This window comes from Mustela erminea, chromosome 3, assembly GCF_009829155.1.
Source record: "Mustela erminea isolate mMusErm1 chromosome 3, mMusErm1.Pri, whole genome shotgun sequence".
In the NCBI taxonomy this organism is placed as follows: Eukaryota; Metazoa; Chordata; class Mammalia; order Carnivora; family Mustelidae; genus Mustela; species Mustela erminea.
Window position 1 is genome coordinate 159,561,635 of NC_045616.1, and position 20,030 is coordinate 159,581,664.

Here is a 20,030-nt window from a genome sequence, read left to right on the forward strand (position 1 = left end):
GATTATCACAAAAATGTAACAGGATTGCTAGAAGATATGAATACTCCTACCAGCGCTTCAAACCATCCCTCCCACTGCTTTAATAATTAAACTCCTGGACTGGAGGGAGATTTTGGTCATCAAAGGATCTTATTTGGGCTTCTTTTTCATTCATTTTAATCACGTTTTGCTGTTTTTTCTGAAGTCTCTCTACTGGTGGAGACTCCTTCACTGCCACACTTTCACGCAGACAGAGGATCCTTTCTACTCAAGGAGGTTTGTGCATGTTGTCTACCTTGGATCCAGCTGCCTCTGCCTTTCAAAATTCCTACATACACATTCCCACCTGACCAGTGCTGACCGGTAGAAGAGATGTCCCTCCCCTCCTTATTCAGCAAGGTGAAGTGGGAGAAGACAAGACCTTCCACCCTGAGCAACCTGAAAGGTTTAAGGGTCAAAAATGTTCTGGGATGGGGGGGGCGCCTGGGTGGCTCAGTTGATAAGGGACTGCCTTTGGCTCAGGTCATGATCCCAGAATCCTGTGATCGAGCGCCATATTGGGCTCATTGGGAGGCCTGCTTCTCCCTCTCCTACTCTCCCTACTTGTAGTATCTGTCTTGCTGTCTCTCTCTCTCTTTCTCTCTGTGTCAAATAAATAAATAAATAAAAATTTTAAAAAAATATGTTTGGGGGGAAATAAGGAGAAGAATAAAGAGGCAAGAGAAATATAACAACAACAACAAAAATCATCTTAACATGTGGCCCACTGATACACATTTGAGACATACAGAAGGTGGCATTGCCAAAGGGCCTCATGACCAGAGTTTTACTGGATAATGAAGGGTAAACTATTTTTTTAAAATTTTTAAAAAAGATTTTATTTATTTATTTGACAGAGAGAGAGAGAGAGAGAGAGAGATCACAAGTAGGCAGAAAGGCAGGCAGAGAGAAAGGGGGTAGCAGGTTCCTTGCTGAGCAGAGAGCCCAATGCAGGTCTCCAACCCAGGACCCTGAGTTCATGACCTGAGCCGAAGGCAGAGGCTTGACCCACTGAGCCACCCAGGCGCCCCAAGGGTAAGCTATCTTGACAATAGCTAGCTCTCTAAGGTCTGACAAGCCTCACTTTAAAAAAAAATATTAAATATTAAATTTTTAATAAACATATAATGTATTATTAGCTCCGGGGTACAGGTCTGTGAATCGCCAGGTTTACACACTTCACAGGACTCACCAAAGCACATACCCTCCCCAATGTCCATAACCCCACCCTCCTCTCCCAATCCCCCTCCCCCCAGCAACCCTCAGTTTGTTTTGTGAGATTAAGAGTCTCTTATGTTTTGTCTCCCTCCCGATCCCATCTTGTTTCATTTATACTTTTCCTACCCCCCAAACCCCCCATGTTGCATCTCCACTTCCTCATATCAGGGAGATCAAAGCCTCACTTTGAACAGACACAAATTCCTAGAGACGTCACTATCCCTGAGGCCCACTAACTACAAAGCGAGCATCAGACACTCCTCTCAGCCCTAGGCTGCTCCTCCTGCCCATGGCTCCTGCCCCTATGCTGTAATAAAGGCACTTTTTTTTTTTCACCAAAACCATCTCGAGCATTCTTTCTTGACAGCTCACTCACCAGCCCCACGTCTGTAAGTGCCCATGAGCCCCATGTGCGCGCTGTCGTGGCGGCCAAGTGGACAGGAAGCCAGTCACCCCACTCTCCCTGCCACTGAGCCCCTGCGTTTCATTCACAAGTAAATTAGACTTCCAAGCACACATTTGGTTCTGGGCTCACTTCCCCTCTGAGAACCCCGCCAAACAGGGGCCACTGCTGTGAAGAAGGACCGTGAGGAGCCGTTAATTGTCCCCCTGCAGAAAGGCCTGAACCATACAGGTACGCTCAGACGTCCCCGTGGGTTTGTCAGTTCTCTGGTTCCTGAACTTGTCCGGGTTGTTTTTCAGAGGCCTCGGCTCAGTTAGGTGACCTCCGACCTCTCGATGCTTGCAATGGATCGTCAGCCTTTTTGGAAACGTTCAAGGCCATTGCTGCTTGTTTGGTTTTCGTTCACTTCCGCCAGCTTGTTTAAGCCGCTGTATACACCGCATATAGATGAGCTTATGTTGTTTTGAAGAGATTTGTATGAAATTCCTAGAGATAACTTCTGATAAGCCTAATTCAGGCTCACAGGAATGGGAGAAGAATGGGAGAAGAATGGGCGACGGGGATACATAGGGAATTAGTGACTCTGAAGGGACTCGGACCATTTATGTGGTTCATGTTAGAGAGAAAGTCTTAAGTCTTTCATTCTGGACCTTTCATTTTGGACCTTTCATTTTAGACTCTTTCATTTGGACCCTTTCAAATCACCCTTTCATTTTGGACCTAACAAATGGGTTCAGGTTGTTTGTGTTTCGATCTTCTCAAAATTGCTCCAGGATTTAAGACCCCCTCAGGGTCACCTCTTCCAAGAAGCCTTCCCTGACCTTCTCAAGATAGAGAAATGTCCCTCCTCCCTCCCCCTGCTTCTCGCTCCCAGGAAAGCCCCACAGCTGACCTATCCCCGCCGCAGTCATTCCGGCAGCCTCCCCCTTCTGACTGGGTTGTGGCTTCCTGGTCCTGCAGGGCCAGTGGGCACTTAATGAGTAGGAAGGTTGGAATAAATCCCCTGTGAAAGGCAGGGTAACACAGGTCTGGTTTTGAGGGCAGGGGCCTGCCATCCTATTGGCCCATCTGGGATCTGACCCCACGCACACAGCAGCAGGTGGGAGCCCAGGAAAGCCTGGGTGTTTGATGGCAGCCTGGGGGCTCTGGGGGGAACACCGGAGAGCAGGCTGGCACCTCCTACCCTCTCCTCTCCTCCTGTGCTTGCCTCCAACAGCCCGAGGCCTTGACCTGCCCCAGAGTATTATCAATCCCTCTAGTGGATCCCTCTGGAGTAAAACTTAGTAATTTTTTGGTGGGTTTTTTTTTTTGTATACATGGTGATATTTTCAAGGGCGGAATTTTCTGAAAAGAGATCACTTGCCTGGAAACAGTACAAGGGTGGTTGGCTTTATGAGTTAACCTGGCTGGGCCATGGTACCCAGTGGTCTGGGGAAACACTAGCACAGGTGTTCCTGTGAAGGTATTTTATCCATATCATGAATGTTTATCGTCAAATGACTTTAAGCCAAAGAGAGAACCTTGATAATGTGGGTGGACCTAATCTGATCAGATGAAGGCCTTACTAGCAAACATTAAGGTTTCCCAGAGAATAAGGAATTCTGCCTCAAGGTGGAAACATCAACTCCTGCCTGAAATTCTGGCCCACCTTCCTGCTGGTCTGCCCTATAGGTTTCAGACTTGCCAATTACTTAAAATATATCTTTTTATATCTATCTATTGGTCCATCCATCCGTCTATTGGCCTATTTCTCTGGAAAACCTTGACTTATAATTACATATTTAAAATGTAATGCTGCCATAGAAACAAGGGTACTTGTGTAAGGACAGGTGCTGTTCTGCTAAAGAAGGCAAGTTGACCCAGGCTCCTGTTCACCGAAGAAGGCAGAACGAATGCAGGAAGCGGACCCTGAGCTGGGCTAAGAGCCAGCCTAGCCTGGCCTGGAGGCCCTGTCTTGGGGGCTTAAATACCGTCTCATTTAATCAGAGCAACAGCTCTTCGAGGGAACACTTCAATGGTTTGCATTTTGCAGGTAAGGAAACCAAGGCTTCGAGCAGTCAGGGACAGGAGGAATCACACAGCGGTGAGAGGTGGCCGGGAGTCCTTCAAGCTCGGGCTCTTCCCGCAGCAGGACACGCCCCCAGGGGAGTGCAGGGAATTGGGGGGGGGGGGTTTTTTTTTTTTTTTTTTAAAGATTATATTTATTTATTTGACACTCAGATCACAAGTAGACAGAGAGGCAGGCAGAGAGAGAGGAGGAAGCAGGCTCCCCGCTGAGCAGAGAGCCTGATGCGGGACTCGATCCTAGAACCCTGAGATCATGACCTGAGCTGAAGGCAGAGGCTTAACCCACTGAGCCACTCAGGCGCCTGGGGTGGGGGGTGGGGCGGTTCTAACCCTGCCTGGAGCACAGATGCTCTAGCTAGTGGCAGCCCCTCCCCAGGAGAGGGGCCTGTGGCCTACCATGTGGCCTGAAGCAGTGCCCAAGGCCAGCTCCAGGACAGGGGGTGACCTATGACCCTTTGGAGGGAGGCTTTACCCTGCCTGAGGGAGGAAGACTAAATATGCAAACAGGCCCCCAAGTGCACACACCAACTCAGGGGCCAAAGCACGCCCAGTTCCACAGACTGGTCTTCTCCTTTTACTGTTTTAAAACAAATGAGCTATAATATCTCATCAGGTTAAAAATGTTCCCCACCACTTATCACTTTTATTGGAAATTCCAGTTTCTAAAACCAACACAGTAAATTTAACAAGGGATATAAATATTTAAAAGAAATTCTAAAGCAATTTCCTTGGGAAAGCACGGAATTACTTACTCCCTGAGAACCATCGCTGTTTAATTTACTGTGAGTATCCTGCATTCTAATTCACCTTATAATAAAATACATCTTCCATGTCTTTTAAAATCCTTTTAGAAACGTAAAGTAAATTGAAGTTTTCCATTTAAGTGCAGGTATGAAATAATTCATAGTGAATTGATGCTTCAGACATATTATTAAATCCCAAAGTGGTTTTTAATTTTCTCTGAGTGGTTATGGAGGGTCTGTGATGGCCAGTGAGTCATTGCATTCTTCGTTAATTTCATAGTCTGTCTACCATAGATCGGGGGGCTAAAGCTTTGGCCCTTGCCAGTTCCGGCCCTCTCTCTTTACAAATAAAGTTTTATTGGGACACATCCATGTCTACTTGGTCCATGCTGTTTCTGGCTGCTTTTGAGTGATCACATCAGAGTTGAGTCATCGTGACTGAGACCCTACGGCCCACAAAGCTGAAAATATTTACTATCTTGCTAGAAAAATCTTGCCAAACCCTGCCGTAGATGGTCAGACAGAGTGTTCCCCTTCTCCCTCCATTTCATCTTCCTCTTTCATAATTATGCCAAACATCTCTTTGTATTTAATTTTCAGGGAATGCTCTCACTATTATCATGCATTACTCATCCCAAGATCGTCTTAGTATTATGTATAATATTTTAATATTTAATTATCACTTCTAAAACGCAGTGTTTTTAGCTATATAAATATTGCTGAGATTTGACTAGAGAAAAAAGTTTATTTTGGGCTTCAGGTCTGGTAGGTTTCTAGGTTTGAAATATACAGGCACACTGTTCGGGAATGAACTGCACACAGACTTCAAGCATCGTGCACACAACAGGTAGTGTATAAAACACCAGGCGAAGAGGAGGGTAAAAACCTGGAACCCTGCTTCTTCCTGGTGACTTCTCGGTTGTGCTTAAAGAAGAAACACCGTCGTGAAGATGCAGTTTGATCAGTGATATTCTTACATTCACTGACCAGGCAATGTATTTGCAGGAATCTGCATTTTACTCCCGGGGGACTTAAACCACTTTTCACAATGAATAGAAACATGGATTGCATGAACCTTTGTACTTTTTCTGAACTGCTCTTCCTAAGATGGCGGGAGGGGTTTTTTTCTCTGCTTTCTATCTTTTGAAGACATTGATTTGTTCTTCTCAAAAAGTGGAAAAAAATAACAAAAAACTTCATTATTTACTTTTATGCTTAGAAGTGTTTGTCTTTAGTGACATTTGACAAACAAAACACCATCTGACCTTCAAAATAAAATTCTTGCTCTCACAGATTCTGAGCTTTAGTGTTTGCTCTTAAGGCTTTCATCTGATTAGGTGAGGCCCACCCACATTCTTAAGGGTTCTCTCTTTGGCTTAAAAGTCAATTGACGAGAAACATTCATGATATGTACAAAATATCTTCCTGTGAAGATATTTTGGGTGGGTAGGAACCCATTGGGAGGGTTGGTGGGCAGAACCCACCGGGAGGGTTGGTGAAGGTAGCCGCAGAGCTGGGCCGAGACAGGCAACGCCATGCATCGGTTCCCTGGTTCTCCAGCGCCTGCCACCATCTCCAGTCAGCCAGCACAGTTCCCGTGGGGCCTAGGGGTGCTGGGTGGGTTCTACGCAGCACATGATGCCCCTGGGATTAACACAAGATGGAAGCTTCTGAGACTTGTGACCCCTGACTTCAGTTTTTCCAGCCCTGTCTGTGGACGTCGCCACGGTAATGGGTGAGCCGGGGGTGGCGTGTCGGGGGGTGTAAATGTCTGTCACCCTGGTCTTGGCACCTGTCTGTGCCGGCCTCCTGACTCCTCCCCATCTCACACACAGGTAATTTTCACACACACACACAAGTCGATCCTCCTTACTCGAGGATTCCATATCGGTGATTGACCTGCTTGCTCAAATGTGTATTCTACCCTCACCCCCAAGTCAGCACTGGCAACACGGCCACAATCTCGGACACGTGCGGAGTCGGGGAAAAAGGAGTCACCCAGTGTGTGCTTTCATTTCCAGCGGAGAGAGAACAAAGCAGCACTCTGCCTTCTCATTTTGAACCCCCCCCCAACAACAACCAAGTCTCCTTTATGCAGTCTAGAGTCCCATGTTGTCCTCGCTGTGGCGCCTTCTATGGATTTCCCTGTCTCAAGGGGCCCCGACACAGTGCCCACACGCTGTCTAGCTATCCTAGGACAAGAAGGCTGTGATGGGCCCTGCAGAGAGGGGCGGGTTTGGACGCTCGCTGTAGCACTACTGACAGTGAATCCAATGTTAACAGATCGACTATATACATATAAAATAAGGTGTCTTCAATAATTCATTAATTAACAAGGAAGCAGAATTATGTATTGATTGGTTGATGGAAAGGTTATGACGAGAGGCTCAGAGGAAACTAACCCCGTATCTTCTTTAGGGGCCGTGGCCTAGGCTTCGCTAATTTGGTGTGTGCTGCCGCTTTGCCAATGTAAACTGAGTATCGAGAACCAGCTGTATCTGATGTCACAGAAACCTGATGTGTATCGTGTCCTGTAGTTGGGTATGGTGGTCCTGCTCCGGTGATAATGGGGGACATTGCCCAGCATCCTCTGCTCACCTGAATTCCCAACCTCAATTTTTGGAGCCCAAAACGAAGGGACTTAAACATTTCTCCTTTCATCTCTAATTTGTAATTTGTCCCGATTTGTTGGGAAATGCAGGAACACGGCAGGTCTCTAACACTTGTTTTGTTCCATTTGTTTTTATAATTTACAAGTGTCCCAAGGTTGGAGGTAAGACCAAGCCCATGCATGGTTTGGTCTGTGCAGTGTTTTTGAAACTTCCGAATCAGTTACATTTGAAAATCCAAAGATGCCACATAAAATGCTGAGAGTCTGAGCATGTACCTCTCTCTCCACCTCCTTGTTACCAATCTCCCAACCCTTTGCTTCTAAGTCTCTGAGCAACCGCACACACCAGTAGCTGCCACCTGTCCGTGAGGGCAGATCTGTCCTGGTCCTTCTCAGTCTGGACAGAGTGGCCGAGCTAATGAACTCCTTGGCCCTCTGGCTTTTGTGGAGCTCTTCCTCCAGTATGGTCTTTCTGAATCTTTCTTGATGGGGTTGATACGCTGCAGCAGACCACCTCCAGCTGGCTCCTCCACGTGGTTCAAGACCACCCCTAAAGCACACATGAGGGCTTTTCTTCCCCAGTCAAGGAGACATGAGGAAACCCCCACAAGGAAAAAGAGGCAACACAGGGTGCACAGGTGCCTCACGCTGAACCACGTATTTATGCTACCACTGGGGACCAGTGATATAGACATAAGCCCCACCTGATGATGAATGGGGACACACTCACCCCAAGTTGGTGGGTGACTGACCTGATGGATGAGGTTGCACCTCATCCATAATGGAAAGTTTGGGTTCTAGGTATTAGAATAGTAAATCTTGACCATATCTCAACTGGACACAGACTTTTTTATTTCCCTACTTACCTCATTGTTCTCTACTTCTAGGCATATCCATGTCTTGGCTCCAAGGATGAATTTTGGCTGAGCGCAGAAAGGATGGAAGGAGCAGCACCAGCTCAATGTCTGAGACGAGCTTCAAGTCACCCTTGACATCCATTCGAGTCAGGACCCATGTGCCATCCACGGTCATGGGCATCTGGTATCAGAGTCTGAGGTGCTGAAATAACCCGTGCGTGGCTGGGGGTTTCCATCTGCCTCCTTCGCCGACCTTCCGTCCCTTACCAGCCCTCCTACCCCCACCACCTCTTGCCAGAGGCCCTTTAGACAGAACTCCTGAATTCCTGCTTAGCTGTGCAATCTGACGCCATGTCCTGCAATGTATTTTTTTCATTCTTTCACTTTGTCATAGGTTTAGATGACCATAGAAAAGTTGCAAAACAGTAGAGAGTTCCCATACACCCTTCATGCAATCATGAAACCATGAAATCAACACTGAACTACAGATCTTGTATAATTGTACCAGCTTTTCCTCGAACGTCCTTTTACGGTCCAGGATCCCACATCATGGTTAATTTGTTGTGACCTTCGTCTCCTCAGCCTATGACGGATCCTCAGTCGTGTGTGTCATGACCTCCGGCCCAGGCCCCCCTCTGGTGAACACGCTCCAGCCTCTGTTTTCACTACAGCTCAACACCCTGCTTCCTTCCCTCACCTGCCATGTGAGCTCCCGATCAGTGTTCCAGACAGGATTACTTAGGCAAGTCATGCTAAGCCTCAGTCCCTCAACATAACGGCAGCTCACTCTCACTTACCCGAATCCGCATGGGTGTCCCTGGTTGGTTGGGTGGTTCTCCTGAGAAGCCTTCCTTCATGTGGTGGGAACATCTTAGGACACAGAAAAGAAGAAAAACAAGTGTGTATGGAAGCTTTCATCGTTTCTTTAAACAGCACAAGCCAACACAGGCTCGCACCATTTCTGCCCATATTACATGGGTCAGAGCAAATCTGGTTGTCCCCAGATGCAAGAGAAAGGGAACTGTCATTTACTATAACCCAGGAGGAAATGAAGCAAGGAAATCAAGTTAGAACATCATCTCTGCTGCTGGCCACCCTTCTAGTCACCAAACTGCTTTCATTTTCTCCCCACAGGATAGAGCTTGTGCACACTCTTCCCAAGAAAGAATGCACACAGCCGTTCAGCTACAGTAACCAACGCAGGGCCCAGGATGTCTGAGTGGATCTGGCCTCTCCGTGGAGAGCAGGAACAGCCCTTTTGGGCTGGTCCCCTGTGACCTGAGAAATACTTGACTTTCCACTGGTTTCCCTGATTTCCAATCCATAGTGGTGGATCGGGGTCTGGGAACACACGGAACCCTCCCTCTTGGAGAAAGGGAGCAGGGAAGGCTCACACCCATCACAGACGCACTTGAGTCCTGCAGGACAGCTGTAGTGACCTTCTCTGCTCTGGAGGCTGACATCCCGTGGAGACCACCCAGACCTCACCCTCTGGGGGCTCCTCCTTGGTCCTTATTATGCATGGCCACAGGGGAGTGGCCTTTGGGGAGTGTGTTCTCCTGGTGGCAATACAGCTTTGGGAGCTCACTTCCTGTTTAGCAAAGACTGGAGAATCAAAGTTTGTTTTTATGTCCCAAACAACTGAAGGATTTTTGGGGTCCAGACTCATGGTATTCTTGGTAGTACAGTGGTTTCAAAAACTAAGTGGCTTCTGATCTAATTGTAACAGTAACCATACCCCTTTTCTGGATGTCATTCTGGAAGCTACTTCGTTTCACCGCTTCCTCCCTGCTCTGAATCTGTCTCAGCTCTCTGAGGCCACCGGGATGAGTGGGAAGGCCATGCACTTATTCACACCTTGGCCCTCAGTCACTTTAGGAACCTTAACTTAGAAGATTCACCAGTACTTAACGAGGTCAAAATGTTTTTTTTTCCATTACTTACTGGTTGGGGGCTAGACGCAAGTTACCTTTTGCAACCCTACAAGGTCCTGAATTTCTGGATCCAATTACCTTTCATTTTCTGCTTACAAAATAGCCAATTACTCCCTGAGCTCATCTCTTTCTTGCATTGCCTCTCCAAACAGACCACTTCCAATTAAAACACATTTCTAATATTCAATTTTCCAGCAAGTCCTCCTATGATCCTACAGTGATGAGGTCTGCCTTCCAAGTCTCTGCAGGCAGCCCTCTTACCATGTTTTGTCAGTACCTAAGCAGATGTTCAGCCATACAATAAGCTATGTGTCTTCCTTGCCTCCTGCCCAACTGCTAAGAAAATGGATACATAGTTTTGTTACAGTCGCAACCTCCTCAAGATACCACTTTCCACACTACTCAATAAATCATGCTATCATGTTGCAATCATGTTGCAAACAACCCACAATTCCAGTGGCTCCACAAAATAAATTCATTTGCCACCTTCCCCATATCCACTGGGGATTTCCCAGGTAGGGCACCCTCCTTCAGACAATGACTCAGTGATCCAGTGCCTTCCATCGTGGGATGCTGCCGTTTCCAACATGGAGCTCCAACTTGCCGTAGGAGAAGAGAGGAAAGATCAGGTGTCCGAGACTTTACGGGCCAACCTGGATGTTTTGTACATCACACCTGCCCACATTCCGTCAGTCAGAATTAGTTTTATGGCCCCACTCAGGTACAAAGGGATGTTTAATGTCATCTTCCTGGGCGTCCAGGAAGATAATTAAATGGTTGACAATAATTAGATTTCTGGCACAAAGACCAGTCTGAAATGTCATCTGGTATCTCTGCAGAATCAGGCATTTCTCCTCCACTGACACTGTGTCTTGTACATAATTTGCACCTGCCACTTCGATTAAAAATTATTCTATTGTCTGTAGAACTGGCAGGTAAGGAGTGCCTTGAGGTGAAGAACTGTCCCGTAGTGCTCGCTTTGGCAACACACGTACCAAAACAGGAATGATACAGAGAAGATGAGCAAGGATGACATAGAAATTCATGGAGCGCTCCACGTTAAAAAAGAAAAAGAAGAAAGAACTGTCCTGTATACATCTCTGTAGAACCCGAGCTTGGCACTCGCAGGTGCTGTTTCTCAAGAAAACGAGGAGCCCAGAGGGAGGCCAGACTAGGAGGAAATGTTGACTGTTCCTCCTTGCAGAGCAGAATGGGGTTTTTCTAGTAGAAAGGAAACAACTGGAGGCTATCATAAGACATGTTTTCTAATAAAAGTGAAAGTAACATCATGCTCCTTTTTATTTTTTCAAGTGGGCAACTTGTTTCCCCTTCTCTTTCCTGGTGTTCACTTGGTAATTTTGCATTTCCCACTGGACTAGTCCCAGCACAATGAAGCTCCCAGCAGAGGCTGCTATTTATGTTTCTTTGAATAGTATCTCTTGTCCTGAACTAAATTGTTACTTACTACAGAAAAAAAAGTCCATAAGAGACAGGCATTGGATGTTCTTAGGATTTAAGTTGCCACTCAGTACTGGAGATGTGTGGGGAGGCTGTCCCCTGAAGACTGTAGGACTGTGACCCAAGACTTCACTATTCCAGGAGCTCAAGACAGAAAACCTTCCCAATCAGGCAGAACTGAATCCAATTAACTGACTGAAATACACACAAATGCGGAACAACAGCTCATTTGTTTGGTATTAATCTGAGAAACAAAGGGCGCCTGAGGAGGCTGCACCAAGGAATTCTGCCCATTATCTGAAATGTCTCTGGCTCCTAAGCTGGGGTGTGTGATTGTGAGCCTGGAGGAGGAGGCTTCTCAGGGCCCTGGTCTGTCGTCCAGGGAGTCCGTCACCAGGAGGGATGGGGCCAGGAGCTGATGGGTGGTGGCTGTGTCGGGGTGCTACATTTAGGGGATACCCTCAGGGGTGTGAATAGTATAGGTTTGTATTTCTCTAAACAGTTTTCTAGCAGATGGATGTGTCTTGTTCTGAAACAGTCAGCACCTAGTGACAATTTTCTGACAGGTAGATGAGAAGAAGGGCCCCTTTTTATAACTTGCCCCAAAGTGCCACATGAGCTAGCTGCGGCCACATGGGGCAGGCTCATCCCACTGTCCTTAAGCCTCCCTCCACAGTGTCTGGTTTGCAGAAGGGACTAGCTGTGCAAACACGTGGCATGCTTGTCCTGAAATCGACTGCTGGGAAGTTGGACCCTGTTTGGGGTTTACACACCTGCCTTTGAGAAGTCTATCCAGCACGAGGGCTCTCTGAAGAGCTCAGAGTCACCCGTCCACTCTCCTGGGCACCTTTTAACAGGAGCACAGCCCCGTGAAAATCAGAGCATCAGAAACTGAGTGGACAGTAGAGTTCCCATCTACCTTTCTCTCCCCAGACATGGTTTCCCTATTATTAACATCTTCCATTAGCATGGTGCATTTGTAATAACTGGAGATATTAATAATACAGTAATAATTCAAATAGAGCAAAATCTAAACAGCATTTAAACTGAATAACTCTTGCAAATTTTAATTCTATCAAACCGAAGAAGTTTAGTGTCTGAGCTTGCCCTTGCACATTCTCCCTAGGCCGCTATTTCCTAGGACAGCAATACTGAGGACCACTCCGTCCGCTCCAGTGAGGGAGGCACGGAGGGGCAGGCCTGTCCTCACCATCACGGGAACACAGCAATAACATGCAGACATCAACAGGGATGACAAATACAAATGATTATAATGAAGTAATAATATTATAATAATACATCAGGATGAACTGAAGTCCATGGTTGACGTTAGTGGTCACTCTTGGCATTGTATCCTGTATGGGTTTTGACAAATGCGTAGTAACGTGCGCCTGTCGTTACAGTACCGTACAGAGTAGTTTCGCTGTCCTAGAGGTCCTCTGAGCCCCGCCTGTCCTCCCTTCCCCCACCCCGACAACCTCTGATCTTTTCACTGTCTTCAACGTTCGGCCTCTTCCAGAATGTCACGTAGCTGGAATCACACAGCATGTGGCCTTTGTGGATCCGCTCCTTCCACTGAGTGCTCTGCCTTCAAGTTTCTCCCTGGCCTGTTTGTGACTTCATAGCTCATTTCTTTTTAGCTCAGAATAATATCGCACTGTCGGGATGGGCCACCGTTTCTTCACGCACTCGGCTGGTGGAAGACACCTTGGTTGTGTCTAAGTTTTGGCGATTGTAAATAAAGCTGCTACACACATTCATGTGCGTGTTTTTGTGTGGACATAAATAAATGTTCAACTCGTTTCAACCAGGTGAGCACACGTGTTAGATCATTTGGTTAAAAGTGAGTGTAACTCTGTAAGAAACTGCCATGCTGCCTCCCAAAGTGACCACACTGCCCTCCACACAGCGACGCAGGAGAGTTCCTTCTGTCCCACGCCCTCACCAGTGTCTGGAGTTCTCAGTGTTCTGGGTTTGACTACTCTGATGGGGTGTGGCAGCATCTCATGGTGGTTTTAATTGGCGAGTCCCTGATGACACAGGATACTGAGCATTTTCTCAGACACCTGTCGCACAGGTGTTTCTTCCCTCATGGCCCTAATACAGACATTTCTTACTCCAAGCAAAAAGAACTGGCTTACGGTGACAAGGGAAACATGTTTCTAGACTGGTTGGGCTGAACATTCCTTCACCACATCTTTCAAAAGTGATGGATAAGGATACTCATATCAAGTAACGTTCCTTTTTTTTTAGGTGCTTTCAAATTTGGCCATCAGCGCTAAAATAGGGAATAAGTCGGGCCCTCCTTAGGGAATCCTGGTTGGGGATGGAGATTTCTCAGCCCCAAAGATCCTTGGAGAACAGATTTTGCTGCTTTGCAATGGAGGGTAAGTAACCAATCCCGACTGTTGAATACTTTGCAAAGAGTAAGATACCAATAGATTTGAGATGTTTCTACATTCCTGCCTCCCAAGTACGTATTTTAGGCCAGGGCCGCTGGATGTTAAGAGAGAAAGAAAAGCATTATCTCTTTGACTCTTGCTTTTAATTCTATCAAACCGAAGAAGTTTAGTGTCTGAGCTTGCCCTTGCACATTCTCCCTAGGCCGCTATTTCCTAGGACAGCAATACTGAGGACCACTCCGTCCGCTCCAGTGAGGGAGGCACGGAGGGGCAGGCCTGTCCTCACCATCACGGGAACACAGCAATAACATGCAGACATCAACAGGGATAGCAGACCTCTCCAGATGAGAACGTGACTGCTGGGATATCGGTGTCCACCTTGACCATGACGCTTGGGCTCGTGCCAAGATTTCTAGGGGGACGTTGGTGGTGGACACTGTCTGCTCTCAGGTGCATCCCTTGAGATGGGACTGCCTGACAGCAGAGTGGCTGTTGGTCCAAGATGCTTAATGGGATCCTTCAACAGTCAGGGTGCAGACAGCCCTGGTCCTAGAGACTTCGATTATTTTCTGCCTTAAGCACCGGGAATTAATGAAGCCTTAGCTTTCTGAAATGCCTCTTTAATTCATGATGCCCAGGAGTCCAGGCTGACTATTTCTGGCTCCTCTGCACTTGGGCAGCTTGGCCATGAGCTTCCTGGTCCTCAGCCCCGTCCTGGCGAAGCTCTGATGAGCCTCGCTCTGAGAAGCAAGATGGGGAAGTGGCAGGTCTTTTCATGTCATCTGGGGTTTGTGTCTGGCCTGCGGACGGTGCCTCCTAATCAGCTCTGAGCATCACACAAAGCTTTCCTACATATTCTCTTCAGAACACAGAGTTTTAACAGTCTCAGTCATCCTTTCTCAGCCAGCTCCACTGTAGGTGATGAAGACCCATTCTTCCAGTGTGACCCATAAAGCAACCCCGTTTCCGGCCTCTTCCTAAACGAAATATCAAGTTAGAGAGGTACCCCGGCAAAGGGCCGTCCGACGGCAGGGCTCCTCTCCTACTGGGAGGCCTGCATCAGCCTTCGAAGGATGTAAGGTCCGCCTCCCCTTTCCCACTTGGGGCAGAAACGATGCTCATCACAGGACCAGCTGCGCAGACGGTGTGGATGCGCTGTCTCCCCAAGATGCTCCCTTAAACATCGAGGCTCCAAGCCAGGTGGGCAGTCTTGTCTCCTCCCTGGTGGAAGAAGGAGGCCCACCTCCCTTCCAGAATGCAGGAGAGTGGTGCCCAAGCCTTTATGCTCTGCCTCCCACACAGGTACCTGTCCATCTGGCCGTAGACATCTAGACACAGCCCTGCGGAGGCACTGCTATCCTGCCCCATTAGACATCTGTTCACTTTACAGAACAGCTGACTGCTCTAGCAGAAGCAGGCGTTGAAGAAATAACAACATAAAATTTGGTTTACATTTGGCTGCACTGAGGCGTTTATAAATGAAAGGAGGATACTCTGAAGTAGCGTTCTTGACGTCCATTGGTTCTTGACGTCCATTGGTTCTTGACGTCCATTGGTTCTTGACGTCCATTGGTTCTTGACGTCCATTGGTTCTTGACGTCCATTGGTTCTTGACGTCCATTGGTTCTTGACGTCCATTGGTCGGCGGTGACAGAAACATGACGTTCCAGCCCCGCTTTCTTCAAGGAAAAGGGGAAGATGTTCAAAAGAAATAAATAAAGCCAGCCCCGGGAAAGTGGTCTACTTCCAGCAGATCCTCAGCTGGAGCACAGCTGACTGTGTTCATGAGGTCCTGGCCCTCAGGTGAGGCCCTGGGAGGACCAGGACACGGTTTGGCTGACTTAGCATGCCACTTATTTTCTTCTGACACTTCGGGTACTGCAATGACCCCAAACAAAGGGGCACCTGGGGAGCTCCGTCAGTTACACGGCTGCCTTTCACTCGGGTCCTGATCCTGGCCTCCTGGGATCCAGTCCAACACTGGGCTCCCTTCTCGGTGAGGACCCTGCTTTTCCCTCTCTCTCTGCCTCTCCCCTGCTTGTGCTCTCTCTCTCTGTGTCAAGTAAATAAATAAAATTTAAAAAAAAAAAAAAGAAAAGAAAGAAATGACCCAAAACAGCTGGAGGAGGAAGCCCCTCTGACCGTGTTTGGTGCCCTCTGCCCTCAGTCCATAGTGTGGAAGGTACTCCTGACCCTGGGAAGCGTCTTTTGAGGAAGGTACAAGAAGTTTCTGCCTCGGTGCGCTTCCACTCTGAGCTGGACAGCCAGCGGGGAGAGTCTGTCCATCGCCAGTAGCCCGCGAGTGTCCCCAGATCGCATGTGATGGAGGCTGTACCCAGCGGCCTTGCTGAGGGAGAAGCTGGGACGCAGATGGTTCGGGGAGAAAGCGAGTAGAAGGTGGGAGGGAAGTCACTGCCAGGAAGAGCTCCAGACGCCAGGAAGTCAAGTGGGGAGAAGCCTCAGCTCTGAGTCCTGGGGGTGCTGGAGGGTATTCTGAGCCCATGGAGGAGAGGCTGTAGGGCCAGATGGAAACAACCTGCTGCTGGTGATGGTTAAGATGGCGACAGCCTCTGGAATGCCCCCTGAATTCAACCCCTTCCTGCCAGGCCAGCCCCTCCCTCTGCCCTGCAGCCTAGGTGACACCCAAATCCCAAGGCTGAGGCCAGAGACAGGCGGGGGGCTGGGGAAAAGCATGGGAACCACCTCTTCCAATGCTGGGGACCTGGGGACGCTGAAGTGGGGAAGGAGGAGCTCTCAGACCCTGGCTTCAAGTAGGGAGAGGGGCAGACGAGCCAGAAGGGCACTGTGGGAAGGGCTTTTGCCTCTGGCCCCAGCCTGGAGGCAGCGGCAAGAGGGTAACTGCAGTCAAGGGAGGAGCTCGCAAGGGCCTTGGGACCTGAAGAGGCAGCTCCGAAGGGAGCAGTGAGCAGGGTGTCTGCATGTACCTGCTTCTCCAGGGATCCCCAGTTACAAGGGAGGGCCGAGGCCAGGCAGAGAGGGCCAGGGGCTACCACCCCGACCAGTGACGGCCAGGACACGTTCCCTGAGAAGAGGCTGCGGCTCCAGCAGCGGATCTGTCTCCCTGCAGAGAGGCCTCCTGCCTGGCAGGCACAGGCAGACAAGGCCGGGGTCCCAAGCTGAACCCTAGCTAAGAGCTGCCCACAGTGGGGTGGGGGACCCGTGTTCACACATGGGGAAAAGCAGGCGGCGGGCCCTCCCCAGGAGCGCAGGAGGCCGGAGGGACCGGCGACCACAGACTGACACTTGCTACAGCTTTTAAAGTTACGATTTGTTTGGCAATCTTGGACTTCATGGTAGCCCAAGGACTCCCCAAATCTCATCGTTAGTGAAACTAGTCAGGGTTGAGTCAGTGCTTTGAGAATGAGGTCAAGTAACAGCCCAGAGGCAGATATAGGGGTTCGCACTGTCCTAGGGAGGGGATGTAGCTTCTAGAAGTTACTTCTGCCCTGCGACGGCCACCCCTCCTTCCCTGTAGGTACCACTAACTTGCTTCCAAGGAGACAAGCTTCCAAGACTGAAAATACACTGGCCAGTGGTGTTTGGCGGCAGACTTGAAGGCCTCCAGCCAGGGGCAATTCTAGGCACAGTACTTCAGACCCTCCTCCTGAGAGCCACCATCCCCCTGCACAACTCTTCCTTAGGGATCCAGATCCCCGGGCTTCAGTGCCATTTCCGGCTTCCACTGAAGCCCAGGGCTCTCGTACCGTGGCTTTCTGGCTCTGGTAAGAAGCAAAGTGAAAGTCGTTTTCTGTATTTAACAAGCATTTTGAGCCCTATTACTCGGGGCTCCCTACTAGTTCTTCACGTTGGACTGCAGTGGACAGTACATGTGTGTGTGGTGTGAACCACGAAGGTCATGTGGTGCTCACCAGGGATCCTGCCACCAACCCTCATGAATGGAACACTCTGGGGTGTCTACCATTCAGGACGGCCTAGCAATAGCTTAGGGAAGTGGCAATGTTTTAGGTAAATAACTAGCATAGAACCAGTCAAAATCGGAACAATCTAACACACTAACAACCAACCTGCTGCTTTTGTTGAATTTGTGTCTGATGGTCTCACACAGTGCTGTCACCGTAGCGCGTCCTGCAGGTGTGGGGCTGGTGCGTTACAGCAATGTTGCGAGGAAGCCTAAGGCAGATAGTAGAAAAGAAAAGAGGAATCACTCATGTCTCTTTCACTGTGATGGGGCAAAGGTGCATCTTTATAGGATGAGGCCACTTTTGAACTAGTTTTTTTTTTTTTTTTTAAAGTGAAAAAATCAGGTTAAAATTTTGTGAATAAAAATGACATTTTTAGTTAATAACATTCACTTTTTTTCGGTCCAACCAGTTTGCACTGTACCTGGAGAAACTCTACTTTGAGCAAACCTGTACTTTTTAAATATTTGATGTAAATGTGAAAATATTTAATGAAGTATTGTAACTCAGCATTGTATATATAACTAGCTACTGTATATATGTGTGTATATATATATACACACATACATGGTATAGTTGTATAACTTAGAGTATATATAGAACATATGTGCTATATACACAGTATAGTAGTATAACTTTATGACTCTGGAGTGTTACTGGGAAAATGTTCCTATTTTGGTGACTACCATACTTAGAGTGAATTTTTATAGGCTTCAGCTTTTCACATCAAAGAGCTATAGGCAAAGCCGGCTGATGTAGGAGCCTGTGAACTCTTTGGTTATGAATCATCCAGTGTCTTCAGGGCTTGACATCTCCAGAAAGAGCCAAGTGGGGTAATAGTGTAGGAACGGTTCTCAGGTGTGCATTCCATTCTTTGCAGGGCTGAACCTTTGAAAATGAAATTATTATTTTATGAATGAGATTATTATGTGTTCACAAATGAAATTTGTAAATGAAAATATTCATAGATATTTTCAAATGTATTTCAAATATGTTTCAAAAATATTTTCAAATGTGTCTCAGAAATATTACTCATAAATATAATATTCATGAAATATATGATGAATGAAAATATTTATTCATAACTGAAATTGTTATTTATTCAAATTGAAATTTTATTTGCTTTTTAAATACAGAACTCTTAAGCCTGAGTTATATTTTGCCTGCCAGCTTGAACTGGAATTTCTTACGGTATTACAGTCTACACTTAGTGTGTGATAAAGTGTCTCCAGATCCCCCAATAACAAACACACTTGTAATTCAGTCCATGGGACAAATACTTCTGAGCTTTGACAATAAAGCAAAGGTTTCAGTAATTTTAGTCCAAGGATGGTGAATATCAGAAACGTAATTGCTAAAATTTGCAATGGTGCACAGATTAAACTCATACTGTTTGCAATGGTGCACAGATTAAACTCATACTGTTTGCAATGGTGCACAGATTAAACTCATACTGAATGTTCTTCAAGGAACATGTAAAAAAAAATTTTTTTTAATTCAATGTTTATGGCTAAAACTTCCTAAGTTTCAAGAGAAACTCAGCTAAACTTTGAAACTCACAGTTAAAAAATTAAGAAAATGCTGTGTTCTTGGGTGCAAGTAGATGACCCTTTGGAGACCAGTAGTGTTTGTGGTTCATGATCAAGTCATGGTGAACTGTACGACCATGAGTTACTGGGGCTTTGATCAGCACTAAATATCCGATAATCAAAAAAAAAAAAAAAAGGGTGAGAGGGAGAGAGAATAAGAGAATGAAAGGAAGGAAAGAGAAAAGGAGAAGAAGAAAGAAGGAAGTTGGAATTTGGAGATTGCCCCAAGTGGCCTCACTGCCTCACTGCTTCACCCCCGTCCCAGCCCCTCCCCCCACCCTTGGCTCCCTCCACCCCCTCCTCCTCACCCCTGCAATGCAGGGTGAGAGCTCCTGGCCCTGGACACCTCGCCAGCACTTAGGTCGGGCCTTTTGATGCTGCCGTTCTGTCTCTGGTGTAGGTCACAGTTTTAATTTCCACCTCCCTGTGACTGAAGAGATTAAGCATCTTCCCACCTGCTTCTCTGTCTCCCAGGTAGCTTCTTTAGTCCGTGTCTCTTTGAACCTTACGCTTATGGAAAAGCCCAGCCTCAGCTCCCGCTCCCAAATGCCGCTCCGACTCTCCACATCCTGTACTTCGTCCCTTCTGATCCTCATTTCCTCTTCTCCCAACTCCCTGCCTGCCCCGCAGCCCCTCCCCGGCCCCCACGCGGTTCTCCACATTGCTGCCCCAGAGAGATGGGGTCCTCCTGTTGTCCTGCAGCAGCCACGTGGGCACCTTCTTGCTCTGCTCCTCCCCTGTCCCTCTCATCCCCCCCCCAACGCCCCACTCCCTCTTCTCACTTTATTT

General features: G+C 47.7%; 1 protein-coding gene across 8 annotated transcripts in view; it reads right to left on the minus strand.

Annotated features, from left to right (window-relative positions):
* SRD5A1 (steroid 5 alpha-reductase 1) overlaps nt 1-20,030 on the minus strand; it is a 59,752-nt gene that overhangs the window by 10,227 nt on the left and 29,495 nt on the right. For 4 of the 8 annotated variants that reach the window (XR_004284315.1, XR_004284313.1, XR_004284311.1 and 1 more), the window contains exons 6-7: nt 17,758-17,863; nt 5,934-8,787 (exon numbers count right to left, since the gene is read on the minus strand). The gene's annotated coding sequence lies outside the window, so the exon portion shown is untranslated. The remainder of the gene's footprint in view (nt 1-5,933; nt 8,788-17,757; nt 17,864-20,030) is intronic. The other 4 variants (XR_004284314.1, XR_004284310.1, XR_004284312.1 and 1 more) reach the window with 4 other exon arrangements.